Source organism: Zootoca vivipara, chromosome 17, assembly GCF_963506605.1.
Source record: "Zootoca vivipara chromosome 17, rZooViv1.1, whole genome shotgun sequence".
In the NCBI taxonomy this organism is placed as follows: domain Eukaryota; kingdom Metazoa; phylum Chordata; class Lepidosauria; order Squamata; family Lacertidae; genus Zootoca; species Zootoca vivipara.
The window spans coordinates 1,665,414-1,681,237 of NC_083292.1; the positions used below are offsets into that span (position 1 = coordinate 1,665,414).

Below are 15,824 nucleotides of genomic sequence, written 5' to 3' on the forward strand. Positions count from 1 at the left end.
AAGATCAGCATCAGAATAAAAGGGGAAAGTGAAGATTAGCATTGGCATGGTGGAAGATCTACTGTCCTCGTACCCAGGGGGTCCAGATCCGAGGCAGATGCCTTGTCCTGCTGCTTCCTGGGTGAGCTGGCGCTGGCCAGCATCCCTGCCTCCCTCCTGTGGGAGAGAGTTCCATAGTTGAACTATGGGCTGCAAAGAACCAGAGTGTTTCTTTCACCCGCCCCCATTGTCCTCTCCCCTTCCTCCACGCCATACAGACTCTCATGAACTTCCACCATGTCCTCTGACTTGCCTTTTCTCTAAACTGCAAAGTCCCAATGGGAAACTCCTGTGGGAATCCACAGAGGAAGGCGTCGACCTGGACGGCACGGCGCCCCCCAACCCGGTGGCCTCGGCGGCGGGCCTGCCTTGGGAGGAGGCCGAGTTCCAGGGGCGCCTTCTTCCCACGCCCGCCCTCGTCTCTCCACGGACCCCGCGGCGGACTCGACACGTGAGAACGGACGGATCCAAACACGGGCGTGGGAAGGAGGAGGGACTGGAGCGCCTGCGACAGAAAGCGGCGGAGCCTGTCGGGGAGGAAAATACGAAGGAAGGAAGTACGGAGAGAAAGGGGCGACGAGCCGCTGAAAGCAACGCGCACGCAGCACGTGAGGAGGCGGCGGCGGCGGCGGGACTGGCCTGGCGCCGCTTCTCCGCCCGCCCTTGCGGAGCCCCCGGGCCGCTCCTCCCGCCCCTCGGAGCCCAGGCAGGAAGGCGGAAGAGCGAGCGAGGAGGCGCCTCCGCTGCTGCCGGCGCTTCGCTTCTGGCGGGGTGAGGCGAACGGGGGGGGGGGGTCCACGGCTCGCTTCTTCTCCTCCCTCTCCAAAGACGTGGGTGTGAAGGGGGTCCCCTGCTTTGTCTCGGCTGGGAGCGACCGGGGCTTCGAGGAAGGGCCGCCCCCCCCCGCCGCCTCCCCATTTGCTCCCTGCCTGCGGGTGAGGACGCGGCTTCGCCCGCAGAGTGACCGCGGCGTTTTCAGTGGGGAGGGGGAAACAAACGTTACGGAATTGGGCGGAGGGGGGTCTGTTGCTCTGCCGTCTGTTAGCTGTGCCCCCCCCCCCCAGCAGCAGCATCGCTTTCTTTCTTGGTTCTTGGGTTGGGGGCGCGGTTACGTGGCGGGGGAGATCTGGGTGCTCTCCCCTGCTGTTGAAGGTGTGGTGGGTTTGAGCAGGAAGGGGCTCCCCGTGCCCTCCCCCCCCCCGCTTTCTGGGAAAGGGCTCCTCTCTTCCAGGTGGGCGAGGGATGCGCTGCGCGAGACTCTTTGTCATGAGTGGCGGGGGGGGGGGACTTGGGGGATCCTCGCCCCCTCCCCCAATTCTATGGTAGCAGCCTGTATCGCTTTTGCCAGGCGTCGCTGGAAGGGGCAACCTGTTCGTTTTGCAGCCCCGGGGGTTGATTGCTTTGTTGGGTTGTTCTGGGAAGATCGGGATGAGAAGCTTTCTTTTCCCTCCCAGGTAGCAGCTGAAGCCAATCTCAGCCTTTCACTAAAGGGTTAATTGGTAGGTGGGGAAGACTAGGCTCCTTTGCAAGCTTGGGGGAGTGGGTGGTGTTTTGTATTTGGAGCCCCTGATGTTTTAATACTCTTAGGTTAAATTTTTAGTTCGTATATGGGGGTCTATTTATGTTTTTCAGTTGGCATGGAGGCTGTTGAGCTAATAGGATTGTAAAAGGAGTGTGGCAGAGGTTGAGCATAGGTCGGGCTCTGTATCTGGTTCTCCAGATTGGAGTTGAAAAGGTGCCCCTTCGCCAGCCTTGTTCTCCATGCACAGACTTTAGGAATGTGTGTCTGGAGGGGTGTGGGGTTCAAAGCTCAAAGTTCTCCCTCTCAGTCTGCCATAATGAGGGTGGGAGAAGCAGGGCCAGCCCAAAGTGTTTTGGGACCTGTTGTGGACCCCAAAATGGAGCCTCCCCCCCCCCCTGCCAAGGAAGAAGGGGCGAGGGAAGAGCTACATCAGAAACAAGGTGGTGGGAGATCCCCATCATCGAGATCTGCGACCACCTAAGGCGATTGCCTGGCCTGGCCTCATGGTTGGGCTGGCTCTGAGAAGAAGCATTCCTGAGCTCTCTGCCTGTCAGTCTTCTAATGGAGTCACACAGACTGTGCTAAGTCATCTGATCTGCTCTTGCCTCGGGTAACAGCAGCAGGTTTCTCTGGTACCCAGGCAGTGATCTTGCCTGAGAGGGAGACGACAGAGGTAGACCAGCATTGGGAGGTGGAGGCCATCAGCTTTGTGCTGGAGACCCTGTAAGGGTTCCAGATTACTACTGTTAGCAAGGAAGGTGCGTCCTCCTTGATCCCCTTCCTTCCAACACAAAAGCTCTTGTAAGCCGAGAGGCAGGCAGTGTCATTTGAACTGGGTGGAGAGATGCAGCAATCAACTGGTGAGCAGTCTGCTGCATGACATCACAGGTTGGGTGGAAGTGCCATTGGCCGAACGGAGCAGAAGAAGTAGAGAACTTCCTGCCACGAGTGTTGAGATTATTGATTTCCTTCTAGAGCAGCTAGGAATGTATGCTTTTACAATTGGAAATACTTTGATTGCAAGGAACAACATGTTTAGAATGATAAATTACCCTTAAGTTGTTTCTCAAATACAGTGTTTATTACCAGGGACTGATTTTTCAATTTTCAGATTAATTTTAAGCGATTAATCACCTTTGCTTGGTGTGTGTGAGAGATGTGGGTAAAGTGAAATTAGCACATGACCAGGATTTGCATGGACAGCTGGCTAGAATAGTTATCCTTTTGGTGGTTTAAGAATCTTTCTGTTGCTGATATGCATCTAGAGCTTAAATATCTCGTGATTTAAAAAATTAAGAGTGGCATGCTTCTCCCTCACTCTTGTGCATGGTGCAAATAAGTTTATTCATGCCTTCGTATACTGTATATAGCTTTTGTGCAAGGGGAAAATATCAAATAACTGATTAAGTTCAAGTACGTCTTGTAACTTCTGCTTTTTGAGGTTTTGTGTGCTTTAGCATCTTTGTGACTTTTAAAAGTACAATATGACTGTGAATCCACATTTTAGTAATAAATGTAAGAGAACTAACCTAGATTCTGTAGAAAACATACTGTATTCTGCCATCATGTAAATTTAGCCTTGTAAAAAATGATCGAGCAAATTATAATCCTGTCTGTGAATGTGAGAGAGATTGCACATGAGAACATGCACATGTGTAGTACAATGAAAGGATTGTATTTTGTTTTTGTTCTAGTTTGAAATGGAATTGCAGGATAAATAAATGGGAGCATATTAAATGTCCCTTGCCCTTAATAATATGGTATAATATGGTATCTTAATCGTTAAAATCTGTAAATACTTAACTGCTGTCATACCTCTGACTATGTGAATGTACCAGAAATGTGCAATGACCCAGAGTTGGAAAGTACGCTAAGTAAGGGGACTTCATTTCCTTTAAGATAGTATTGTTTTCCTACTGTTGGAAGGGTCTCCTCTATTTGTACAGTGGAACCTCAGGTTATGTATTGTCCTTTTTACAAACGCTTTGGGTAACGAGCTCCGCTAAGCCGGAAGTAGATGCTCCTTGTTGCAAACTTTGCCCTGGGATGCGAGCGGAAGTTGGGGTGCAGCGGCAGTGGGAGGCCCCATTAGTGAAAGCGCGCCTCAGGTTAAGAACTGTTTCCGCTTAAGAATGGACCTTTGGAACGAATTAAGTTCGTAACCAGAGGTACCACTGTACTTCTTAAAGTAACGGTAAAATGGCAGCTCATGCGGCCTGTCAGAATTGTTTTTAGTGTCCCAGACAGCATCAGATGTGTAATAGCTTTTCATTTTAAAAACAAACAAGGGCCACATTTTGGTTCTACTGAGGGTTGCTGGATCTATTATTAAAAATTAAAGTGCAGAAATAAGACGATAAGCATGATATCCACGGGACTGTGATGCTGTAAAGGGTCAGTCCTAACCAGGCTCGTGATCAAGGCCTGCTTTGGTATGCCTGAATCTGGGGCCAAGAGATACCATACTCATAACTGGCTCTTCTAATTTTATGTTTTGATATTTGAGTCCAGTTGAATAAAGGAAGGGTGCATAATTGACTTAGTATTTCTAAATTGCCCAACTAGAATAAATGGAAGAGAAACAAATCTAAATAAAATAATTGCACTCTGTTTTCAAAGTAACCAAAGTTAATGTAACCAAAGGCATTCAAAGTTTTGTACTTTACATATAATTTAACTATAAATTTAGGCGAGGGAAGCTGGTTAGGGTTCTATCTAGTCAGTCTGTTTCTCCTCCTCCCTCCTCCCAGTTTACTCATCCATGCCATGGAATAACTACCATTGTTTAATCCTTGAGCTGGTGAAATCATGATGTAGCGTTTTCTTAATAAGCTGAATCCCCTGATGACTGTATGTGTCATGTTTTCATGAATGGTATTAAAAATATATAGGGCAAATGGGCATTGACACATAGTCCCACTTCTGAGTACCAGGTAATTTGCACCCTGTCCTGCTAATGAAGGTCTTGTAACTCCTGATGATCCCATTATGTTACATGAAAGGGGGATGGAATTCGAATTTAAATCCCCTTTATTGAACAAACAGGAAAAGTATGATCAATAAATTGTTGTTTAGTTGTTTAGTCGTGTCCGACTCTTCGTGACCCCATGGACCAGAGCACACCAGGCACTCCTGTCTTGCACTGCCTCCCGCAGTTTGGTCAAACTCATGTTCGTAGCTTCGAGAACACTGTCCAGCCATCTTGTCCTCTGACGTCCCCTTCTCCTAGTGCCCTCAATCTTTCCCAACATCAAGGTCTTTTCCAAGGATTCTTCTCTTCTCATGAGATGGCCAAAGTATTGGAGCCTCAGCTTCACGATCTGTCCTTCCAGGGAGCACTCAGGGCTGATTTCCTTAAGAATGGATAGGTTTGATCTTCTTGCAGTCCATGGGACTCTCAAGAGTCTCCTCCAGCACCACAATTCAAAAGCATCAATTCTTCGGCGATCAGCCTTCTTTATGGTCCAGCTCTCACTTCCATACATCACTACTGGGAAAACCATAGCTTTAACTATACGGACCTTTGTCGGCAAGGTGATGTCTCTGCTTTTTAAGATGCTGTCTAGGTTTGTCATTGCTGTCTCTGCTTTTTAAGATGCTGTCTAGGTTTGTCAAAGCAATGATCAATAAATACTAAGGTATGATTCCAAGTTCATCAGGACAAGGGAAGGCAGACTTTGAAACATGCAAGGTTTGCTTTTTACTGAAAAACTGTGTTCAGCAATACATTTTTAATTTATCAAAATGAATGGATAAAAGATCAGGATCTCTTAATAGTTGAGGAGAGACTACAGTACATTTTCTTGCCTAAGTCAGAAGTGGGTGGCTTGCTGGACCATCCCAAGGCCCACCCAGTCCTACCTCCTTTGCAAGAATCCCAGTAACCAGCTGCTGTTAGGCAGTCCACTAACAAACGGGGGGCTACCTTCTGTTCTGCCCCCCCCCGCATTAAGAGTTCTTGGAGATTTCTAACACCCTAAAGACCATGAATAAGATGCCAAGATATACAAGATGCCTTACAAACATCTTCTTCGTCTTATCTCCTCTGAGTCTTCTATTTTCCAGGCTAAACACACCCAATTGCCTCAAGTGTTTCTTGTAGCGCTTGGTTTCCAGACCATTGAGTGATAAACGTCAATGAAACTTGCTTGTGAGTAAACCTGTGTAGACATGGGTTAGCTGCTCTGGAGTCTTTCCACATCTGCAAGTGGACCCTAAAAAGCTAGATACTGAAAGAGTGTGGGGGTTAAACTATAGGTATATTTTGGGACCTCATTTGTGTCTAATTTACTGAAGTCTTCCTTGGGGGTTTCATTGGAAGTAGTGATCTAACAGAGAGGGCTTGGCACACAAGCCCAAAAATGTCAGAATGGCCAGGCTTCCCTTCCCTAAACTGAAGCGTTCACCAACCGAACAGTTTGTCTCTTCTTATGCTGTTCCTTGCATCCTGCTTGGTGGTCGCTGAGGAAAAAGCATCATCTTGGTTCCCTGTCAATAAAACTTGTCTTGCACCTTATTTTGCTCTCCTTTCCTTGTATATCCTGCTTGAAAGGATGAACAACGTTCAGCTTAGTTGCTAAAATGAGGGTGCAAGTTCTCTAGTGCCTGGGAAGTGGCAAAGGGAGGTGTGTGACTCATGAAAGCCACCTTTGTTTATACCCTTGGCGTTCTTGTGGGGAGTATTTCCCAAGTCTTTGGGTTAACATGTTTCCAGCTGCCTCAGCTGGAAAAGGGCTTTTTGGTATTTAAATGAAATGTGTGCTTGCAGCTTCTCTGAGGCATTTTTTCGGCTAGTGGGGGAGTTGACTGTGAACAGCACTCTTAGCTTGCCTGATAGTGGTGTCTCCACAGCATGGAAGCCAGCCCCGTTTCTTGCACTAGCTCCACACGGGTTTCTGCTCAAGGGGCTTGGATGCAGAGCAGGAGAATATTGGAAAGGCAGTAGATCTCCTTCATCCCTCCCTTCTCGTTCTTCACCCTTATTAGCTGTTTCAAGTTCTAATTAAATTGGTTGCTTGCTCTGCATTTTGAGTGGTTCCTGATGTGTTCCAAACACTTCAAAAATTGTGCTGGAATATTAAATTAGAAACAGACATTATAGATGCAAAGGAAGCCTGAAGAATTAGAAATTTTCTTTTAATCTTTAAGGGACTAATTATTCTCTGTTGTTCATAACCTGAGAAATCTGGATCTAATGTGAGGGGTAGGTGCTGTTTTTGCACTTTGCAGAGTGTTTTCTCAGGGAGGAAATGGGCAATGAATTTAAAGATTCACCCCTAACTAATGGAGCTCTTTAGCTATTTTTATTAATAGAATATGTTCTTAAAATCACCAAGGAGAAGGCTTTGGATTCATCCAGAAATCAGTATGTTAGGGTTAATTGGATGCAGGGTGCCTAACCTTTTTTGGCCTCAGGGTTTTGGTCAGCCTTCTTGACCCTACTCTCTGGGAGCAGCAAACCAACACTTGATTCTTCCACAACTCACAAGCAATAAGCCAAGAATTTGCCTTGGCTTCCACTCATGGCTTGTTTCAGGGTTACGGCGATGTGTAGACCGTGATCTAGTGGCTAGAGTGCTGGGCTTGGTTATGGGAAACTTGGATTTAATTCAAGGGTGTGGAACTTGTGGCCCTCCAGATGTTGGACTCTTAGCTCCCATCAGCCCCAGGAAGCACAACCAGTGGTTGGGGAGGATGGGCATTGTAGTCTAAGAACCTCTGGAGGAGCACAGGTTTCCCATTCCTGCTTTAAATTTTCATTCAACAGCGGAGCTTACTAGGTGGTCCTGAGCTGATTGCTACCTCAGAGGACTGTGGTGTGCTTGAAATCATAGAATCATAGAGTTGGAAGAGACCACAAGGGCCATCCAGTCCAACCCCCTGGCAAGCAGGAAACACCATCAAAGCATTCCTGACAGATGGCTGTCAAGCCTCCACTTAAAGACCTCCAAAGAAAGAGACTCCACCACACTCCTTGGCAGCAAATTCCACTGCCGAACAGCTCTTACTGTCAGGAAGTTCTTCCTAATGTTTAGGTGGAATCTTCTTTCTTGTAGTTTGAATCCATTGCTCCGTGTCCGCTTCCCTGGAGCAGCAGAAAACAACCTTTCACCCTCCTCTATATGGCATCCTTTAATATATTTGAACATGGCTATCATATCACCCTTTAACCTTCTCTTCTCCAGGCTAAACATACCCAGCTCCCTAAGCCGTTCCTCATGAGGCATCGTTTCCAGGCCTTTGACCATTTTGGTTGCCCTCTTCTGGACACGTTCCAGCTTATCAGTATCCTTCTTGAACTGTGGTGCCCAGAACTGGACACAGTACTCCAGGTGAGGTCTGACCAGAGCAGAATACAGTGGTACTATTACTTCCCTTGATCTAGACGCTATACTCCTATTGATGCAGCCCAGAATTGCATTGGCTTTTTTAGCTGCTGCATCACACTGTTGACTCATGTCAAGTTTGTGGTCTATCAGGACTCCTAGATCCTTTTCACATGAATGCCACACTTGAATTCTTTGGAGGAAGGTTTGGAGACGAGCACAACAAATATATAGGTTATAGTACCTGCATACAAAAACCATGCAGGGGTGGCCCAGCCTGTTTCGCCTCCTGAGGCTGAAGCCCCCCACGCCTCCCTTAACTGGGTTGTGTGAATGCATCTGCAAAGCAGCAACAATGGCGGCAAATTGAACTGGTGTTAACAGCTCACACTTTACTTTCTGCAAGCCTTAGACTTTTAAAAACATCTGCTGTTTTACCTCCCCTGTTAATTAAAGGTGGGGATTTTCTCAAGTTGCTGTTTTGAAATAGCACAAAGATTACTTTACAGGCCCCATCATCGACCATCTACAGCAGTTCAAAATGCCTACTTGAGCATGTTTTTTAAAAAAAACACACACACACAGGGCTGTCTCAAGCCGGTTGGGCGCCCTGGCACCGTGGCGCGGAGATCGCTCCGGCGCCCCCGCCCTGGTGGGCAGGCATAGCATGCAGCACGGCTTTGCCGCGCAGCGCCCTCCTGCCAGCCCGGCGCCCTGGCGCTCCACGCCACCGAGACTATCCCTAGAGCCGGGCCTGCACACGCGCACACACGCACACACACACGCACACACAAAGTGGAGGCATGCAGAAGTCAGGCAGCCTTCAAATGTGTCACAGCCTACAGCTCCTGCATATACTGTAGATATTTTTGGAGGCTCACAGCAGGGCTGGGCAACACTCATAACTCAATGAGATTTAAAATATTTTCTCATTGATTTTATCCATGTCCATGTGCTTCCATACCCATCACTCTTTAGAGAAAAAGAATATATGTCATTAGCTTCCCAGTCCTGAGAATCAGAGGAAAAAAACGCGTTGTTACCTTCATTGCTGCAAAATCGAAGATGGAACGACGGGACCTAAAAGCAAACCTTAGTATTTGGTGATGATACAAGGAAGACTATTTCATAACTTATAGGCTGACTGCTATCTTTGCACATGTTCAATCTATTCAGATGTGCAAATGGTTGTGCCTGTAGGTGTTTTCCATGTCTACTTGTCTATTTTTTAAAGAGCTCAAGGATACAACGTCCTTAGAGAGATTCCCCCCCCCCATGTATGTTTGTTGATATCAACTTCAAAAGTTGTTGATGAATAAAGTTCAAATTACCCAGATACTGGGCTGTGAGAGATCACTGGGTGGCTTTGAGCCTAAATTACCTCACAGGGTTATTGTGAGGATAAAATAAGAGCCATGAACACTGTCTTCAGCAATAAATAAATAAATATAATAATTATAGAGACTTCATATTGTTGTTAAAGCAAGCACAATAGGCAGATAGGATTTTGCCAGGAGGAAGAACTGTTTTCATATTCTTGTTGCTGTGGATACAGTTGGAATCAATTTACATGTTGCTATGATTAGGCAGGACGCGGGTGGCGCTGTGGGTTAAACCACAGAGTCTAGGGCTTGCTGATCAGACGGTTGGCCGTTCAAATCCCTGCGACGGGGTGAGCTCCCGTTGCTCGGTCCCTGCTCCTGCCAACCTAGCAGTTTGAAAGCACGTCAAAGTGCAAGTAGATAAATAGGTACCGCGCCATCGGGAAGGTAAACGGCGTTTTCGTGCGCTGCTCCGGTTCCCCAGAATTGGCTTTGTCATGCTGGCCACATGACCTGGAAGCTGTACGCCGGCTCCCCCGGCCAATAACGCGAGATGAGCGCCGCAACCCCAGAGTCAGTCACGACTGGACCTAATGGTCAGGGGTTCCTTTACCTTTACCTTTACCTATGATTAGGAAAGGGAATAAAATATAAAAAACATTAAAAAGTCAAACATTAATAACAATCTGACCCAATACAAAAACGTCACAATAACTTTAAAATAAACCACTTACTTATTCCTGCGTATAAGACTACTTTTTAACCCAGGAAAATCTTCTCAAAAGTTGGGGGTTGTCTTATACGCCAGGTCGTATTTCTTATACGGCGAGTATATCCCAAACTCTATATTTTAACTGGAAAAGATGGGGGTCGTCTTATACGCCCAGTCGTCTTATACACCGTGGTAAATCAAATAAAGCAATATTCAATGATCCCTGTATCAGGAAGGCAGCCCTGTATCAGGAAGTTTTTAATGTTTTATGTTTTACAATGTTTTATATATGCTGTAAACCGCATGCTTATGAATGTCATAATGCAGGCATTCTTAGATGTATCATGAAAAAGTTTTACATGTTTTTCTATGACTTAGAATATATCGTTTGACAGTACATTTTAAATAGTTTGCCTCTTTGAGATGTTCCACAGGGATTTAACACATAGCTATTTGAATATATATGTACTGTACCCAAAAAATTGTTCTTGTACAAGCAGGTCTAGTGACCTATGGAGGCATAAAACAGATTCAGTATTAAGACCCCCCCCCAAAAAAAACTTTAGCAGACAGAAGCTTGTACAGTAAGCTGAATATTTAAGACTGTGGCTTTGTCTGCTCAGAATTTCCATTTGGAGGCAACATGCTGGATGGATTCAATGCATGACTATTTTCTTTGTTGTCCTGGCTAATGCAGTGTGCAGATTGTACCACGTTAGACCAGTGGTCTCCTAAACGGTATCTACTGCCATGGAATTCTTTCCACATCAGTTTGCTTGTGTACATCTGTTTCAGCATTTCTGCAAATAGCAGGGGATTTCAAGACATGTTCTGTCTGAGCTGTGTTCATCTTAGAACTTGCTCAGGATCCTGTTTGCAACTATTTCCTGCAAGGGGGCTCTGTAATTGTGATCAAGCTGTTTTTCAGAGGAGCTTTTAACCATGACTTGTTTCTACACTGAGAAACCCCTGGTAAGCTTCTGAGGAGCCCTTGGATCTACTTAGAGGGATAAAATTTGTAGCTTGTATGAAAGATTCATGTTATAAAACTATCCAAATGCTATTTATTCGTGCTGCACCAAGAAAATAAATTCTATAAAGTGCTTTGAGACTTTATTACAAAAAGGTATATCAAATTTGTTTTTTAAAAAATAAACATTGTAATTTCAATTACATCTTTTAAAATTTCTCACTGCATAAAAACTTTTTTGTTAGTTACTGAACTAGGAAATAATAACTTTATATTGTGAATTATCCTGCTGTCACACTGGTTATGTGTTTTTTTTTAAAAAAAAGTTTTAGTGTAAAGGGAAAAGGTTTTGAAAAGCACTCAGTTTTTCTTTCATAAACTTAGGAAACTGCACTCCACTCCTCCAGTGAGGAGCAAAGAGGAACAGAAAAGGGCAAGCACTGCTTGCAAATAAAAGAAGTGAAAAAGACCCTTTACCTTTACCTTTAAGCCAATAAATACAATATTAATGCAAGTGAGTTTTTGACTGCTGGAGGACTGCAGGTTTTTTTTTGGGGGGGGGGGGGTACCATTAAGGAGCTTTGGTGTGAAAACAAAATGTAACCCTATAGTGATGCTAGAAGAGGAAATGGGATACTTTGGGACTGGAAGGGAGGCAATGGCTGTGCATTTTGGAGATGTGGTATTACTAATAAACCACAGCCCTTCTAACCCCTATCCATTTTCAAAGCAGCACGTCTGCTTTTAATAACCTGCAAAAAGAGAAGTACCTTTACTCTCTCAGGCTTCTGTCAGTCATTCAGTTGTCCTTGTCTACAGGTGATACCTCCTTGGGCTCACTGACCCCTCCCTCTGTTCCCTCCCTCCCCCCATCACCCTTCGCACTCCACCCATCAGAACTTCGTAAACCTTCCTCTTTCTACCTCTTTCTGCCACTCTTTCTGCAGATTCTGAGGCCAACTGTCCACCACTTTTGGATGCCTCCTCCTCTCCATGCGGCTCCTCTTTCTGCCTTTGCCAACTACTCACGCTAATTGGTGGTGGCGGTGGATTCCTAGGTTGGCTGAGGAGGAAGAAGGTAGCCAATAGTGGCACTGGCCAGCCTGTGGATCTGGATCCCAGGGACGGCCCCTGAGGCTGGCAGGGGAAAGAGCCAGCAGACTGCTGCAACCACCACTTGTCACATTGTAGTTCACGCTGCTGTCTGTCAGCACTCACATGAACTACTGTGTGACGACAGGCAAGAGCAAATACTGTATATAGACACCATTATTGCAGAATTTATAGTAGAAGTGCAGTAGGTTTGTTCTTTTGGCTTGTTTCCCTCTGTCAGGGAAAAAATATTTTCCTGTGTTATAACCATGCACAACAATATTGTATAATAACCATTTATTTATTTTAAACATTTATATCCTGCTTTTTAGTCAGCAAGCCCCAGACTAGCTTTCATTAATACTGCCCTTCTGTCAAAGCACTCAAGATATAATACACTTTAAAAATACTTATGTAGAACAACAGAGACCCCTCAGGCCAGCTGATGATTTCTTCAGGAGCTGATGACAGAAACCCACAGTCCTGGGCTTCCTATCTTCTGCCTTCCCTTAGGCCAGGGGCCAGCAACCTTTTTCAGCCGTGGGCCGGTCCACCGTCCCTCAGACCATGTGGTGGGCCAGACTATATTTTGAATTCCTATGTCCCACAAATAACCCAGAGATGCATTGTAAATAAAAGCACACATTCTACTCATGTAAAAACAGCAGGCAGGCCCCACAAATAACCCAGAGGTGCATTTTAAATAAAAGGACACATTCTACTCATGTAAAAACACACTGATTCCCGGACCATCTGCAGGGCGGATTGAGAAGGCGATTGGGCCACATCCGGCCTCCAGGCCTGAGGTTACCTACCCCTGCCTTAGGGCATGTAGGTTTCAAGTTGCCCCTGGGAAGGTCGGGGAGGGACTACCTCAGATGTTTTCTCCTGCTCTGGAGGCTAGGACCCAAACCAATGGATTCCAGTTACAAGAAAGGAGATTCTAACGGTCTCCCTTGGGATGTTGTGGCCTCTCCTTCCTTGGAGGTTTTTAAGCAGAGGTTGGATAGCCACCTGTCATGTATGATCTGTTTGAGATTTCTGCATTGCAGGGGCTGGACTAGATGTCCCCCAGGGTACCTTCTATGAATATATAAGTAATATAGTGGGAATTACAGCTCCTGTTCTTCTAAGGAAAGCAGTAACAAGGCTAGCATTGAGGGGCTTTCCCTTCCTTTCCCCCTGACCAGCAGTGGCGTTCCAAGGCATGTTCTTGCAGACATTCCTGAATGCTTGGCTATGAGGTCAGAGACAATGAAGTCATAATACAAAAGGCAGGAGTGAGGAGAGAGCTCACACCCTCATGGACTTAACTCTGCACTCTGGTGCTGCTAATTAAAGAGCACAAGCTGAGGGAATTTCAGGCTGCAGCACTTGAAGCTTTCCCAAGCCACTCAAGGATTTGATCCCCTGGAAGCTGTCTTAGATATTAGTGTTGTGAATAACAGAAATAAAGCAGCCGTATCTCAGTTTGGGTAGGTAACTTACGGAATGACCAGAACTTCAGGCTTTAAATAGACTTTTTGTTATTTCATATCTGTGCATACAGTTCAGCTGCTACTTCCACAAAACATCGCCTTGTGACAGAAATCCTTAAAGGTTGCAACTTTTTAGCTGAATATGACCTGCTGCAATAATTCCACTTCTGCTCATTTGACACCCTGGACTCTCTACTACTTTCTGTATCAGAGAAGTTCCATTTGTCTTATGTTTTCCTGTGCATGTAATACGGTATGTTGCTGGACTTAAAATTTAATTTCCCAATAATTTGCTTCCATTTAGCGTTGCTTTTGAATGCCAACCTTACTATATTAAGACTGACAGGCCTGAGGCCTAGCATCTAGTAGATGCTCACATATTAATGAACAAGCCCACCAAGCAGTGAAGATCTGGCGGAGGCCTGTGTCATGTGCCTCTTCTGCCTGGCATAAGAAGGGGCGGGGAAGCATGCGTGCTATGGGTGCCCCGCCCCCCGGGCAGGGTGCCTTTGGGTTTGCCGCCCCGGGCAGCCAGGAGGCTAGCTATGCCGCTGTCCATATGAACCTACCCGGACCCTGAGATAATCCTATGAAGCCTCCCGCATGAAAGGTCTGGAGGGTGGCAACATGAGAACAGGCCTTCTCTGCAGTGGCTCCCAGGGAATGCTCTCCTCTCCCCATGCAGGTTCAGGCAGCGCCTTCATTATACACCTTTAGGCACCAGGCGAAAACTTTCTTCATCAGCCAGGCCTTTGGCTGATTGACATCTGATGCCCTTTTATGTGTTGTGGAAGGGGGAATTATTGGGTTGTCTTTGTTCTTATTTTTGTTACGTATTTTGTGTTTTTTATATTGTACTTTTATGTTTTGAACCATCCTGAGACCTATGGGTGTAGGGTGGTATACAAATTTATTAAACAAACAACAACAGCAAAATAAAAAAAATCATTCAGTAGCACCTTAAAGACCAACTAAGTTTTTATTTTGGTATGAGCTTTCGTGTGCATGCACACTTCTTCAGATACACTTGAAACAGAAGAGTCAGACCCTTAGATGGTTTACCACTCCCATCAGCCCATCACCCATTCCCACCCACCCACCCCCTCTGTATATACATAAGGGTCTGACTCTTCTGTTTCAAGTGTATCTGAAGAAGTGTGCATGCACACGAAAGCTCATACCAAAATAAAAACTTAGTTGGTCTTTAAGGTGCTACTGAAGGAATTTTTTTATTTTGCTTCGACTCAGACCAACACGGCTACCTACCTGTAACAACAACAGCCTAACTAACCCCTACACCAGGCAGCCTGCTGAAAGATTTTGTTGGAGTTTTGCTTGCTGTGCTGATCCATGTGTTCAGCAAGGTCACTTGGCAAAGCTCTCCTTAGACTGCATCATTCCGGACTGCCAGGATGGGATGGCATTTCTAAATGCTGCCTTATGTTTAAACAAAAAAGCAGGCTTCTTGCATGTAAGAAAACTAGCAGCTTAGGGAAGTGAGATGGTGAGGGAGAGAAGGGAAACATGAAAAGAAAACAAAAGCAAATGGGCAGTTTGCATAAAAGATGCAAAAGCAAAGCTTTTGGCAAAATGGCTTTGATTCTCTTGCTTGTTTTGGATGGTATAGTAAGGTAATCTTAGCAGGCAGTGTGGTGTAGTGGTTACAATATTGGACTAGGCAGGGGTCAGCAAACCTTTTCAGCAGGGGGCCAGTCCACTGTCCCTCAGACCTTGTGGGGGGCCGGACTATATTTTTTTGGGGGGAATGAACAATTCCTATGCCCCACAAATAACTCAGAGATACATTTTAAATAAAAGGACACATTCTACTCATGTAAAAACACGCTGATTCCCGGACTGTCTGTGGGCTGGATTTAGAAGGCAATTGGGCCGGATTCGGCCCCCAGGTCTTAGTTTGCTTACCCATGGACTAGGACATGAGAGGCTCAAGTTGGAATCTTGGGTGAGTTATTGTCTCTTCCAGACTAACCCATTCCACTGGGCAGTTGTGAGGACAGGAAGGAGAAGCACCCTGTACACCACCTTGGGCTCATTGAAGTGAAAGGTGGGATATAAATGTATTAATAATCAGTCCCTGGTCTTGGAGCTTATGTTAACCTTTGCTCCTTTTAATATTAAATAATACTGAGGATGTGAGCTAATGTGTAAAAGAGCTGCAAGGAAGGGTAATGAGAAATGGGACAGTGCATAGCGATTCATGTCTAGGGTTGGGCAGTATATGGATCCTCTTCAGACCTTTGATTCTATTATGCTTAAACAAGGATAACTGGGGTTTGTTCAACATGTCCATGAACTTTGGATTTTTCAAAGTTGCAAGGAAAGTGTATGGAGTCAACTGCTTT

At 45.7% G+C, this 15,824-nt stretch overlaps 1 protein-coding gene across 12 annotated transcripts in view; it reads left to right on the top strand.

The window, feature by feature from the left end:
• Nucleotides 1-439: 439 nt before the first annotated feature.
• The window catches only part of CLIP1 (CAP-Gly domain containing linker protein 1), a 99,228-nt gene continuing 83,843 nt past the window's right edge, over nt 440-15,824 (top strand). For 3 of the 12 annotated variants that reach the window (XM_035099337.2, XM_060269436.1, XM_060269435.1), the window contains exon 1: nt 440-810. The gene's annotated coding sequence lies outside the window, so the exon portion shown is untranslated. The other 9 variants (XM_060269438.1, XM_060269439.1, XM_060269432.1 and 6 more) reach the window with 8 other exon arrangements.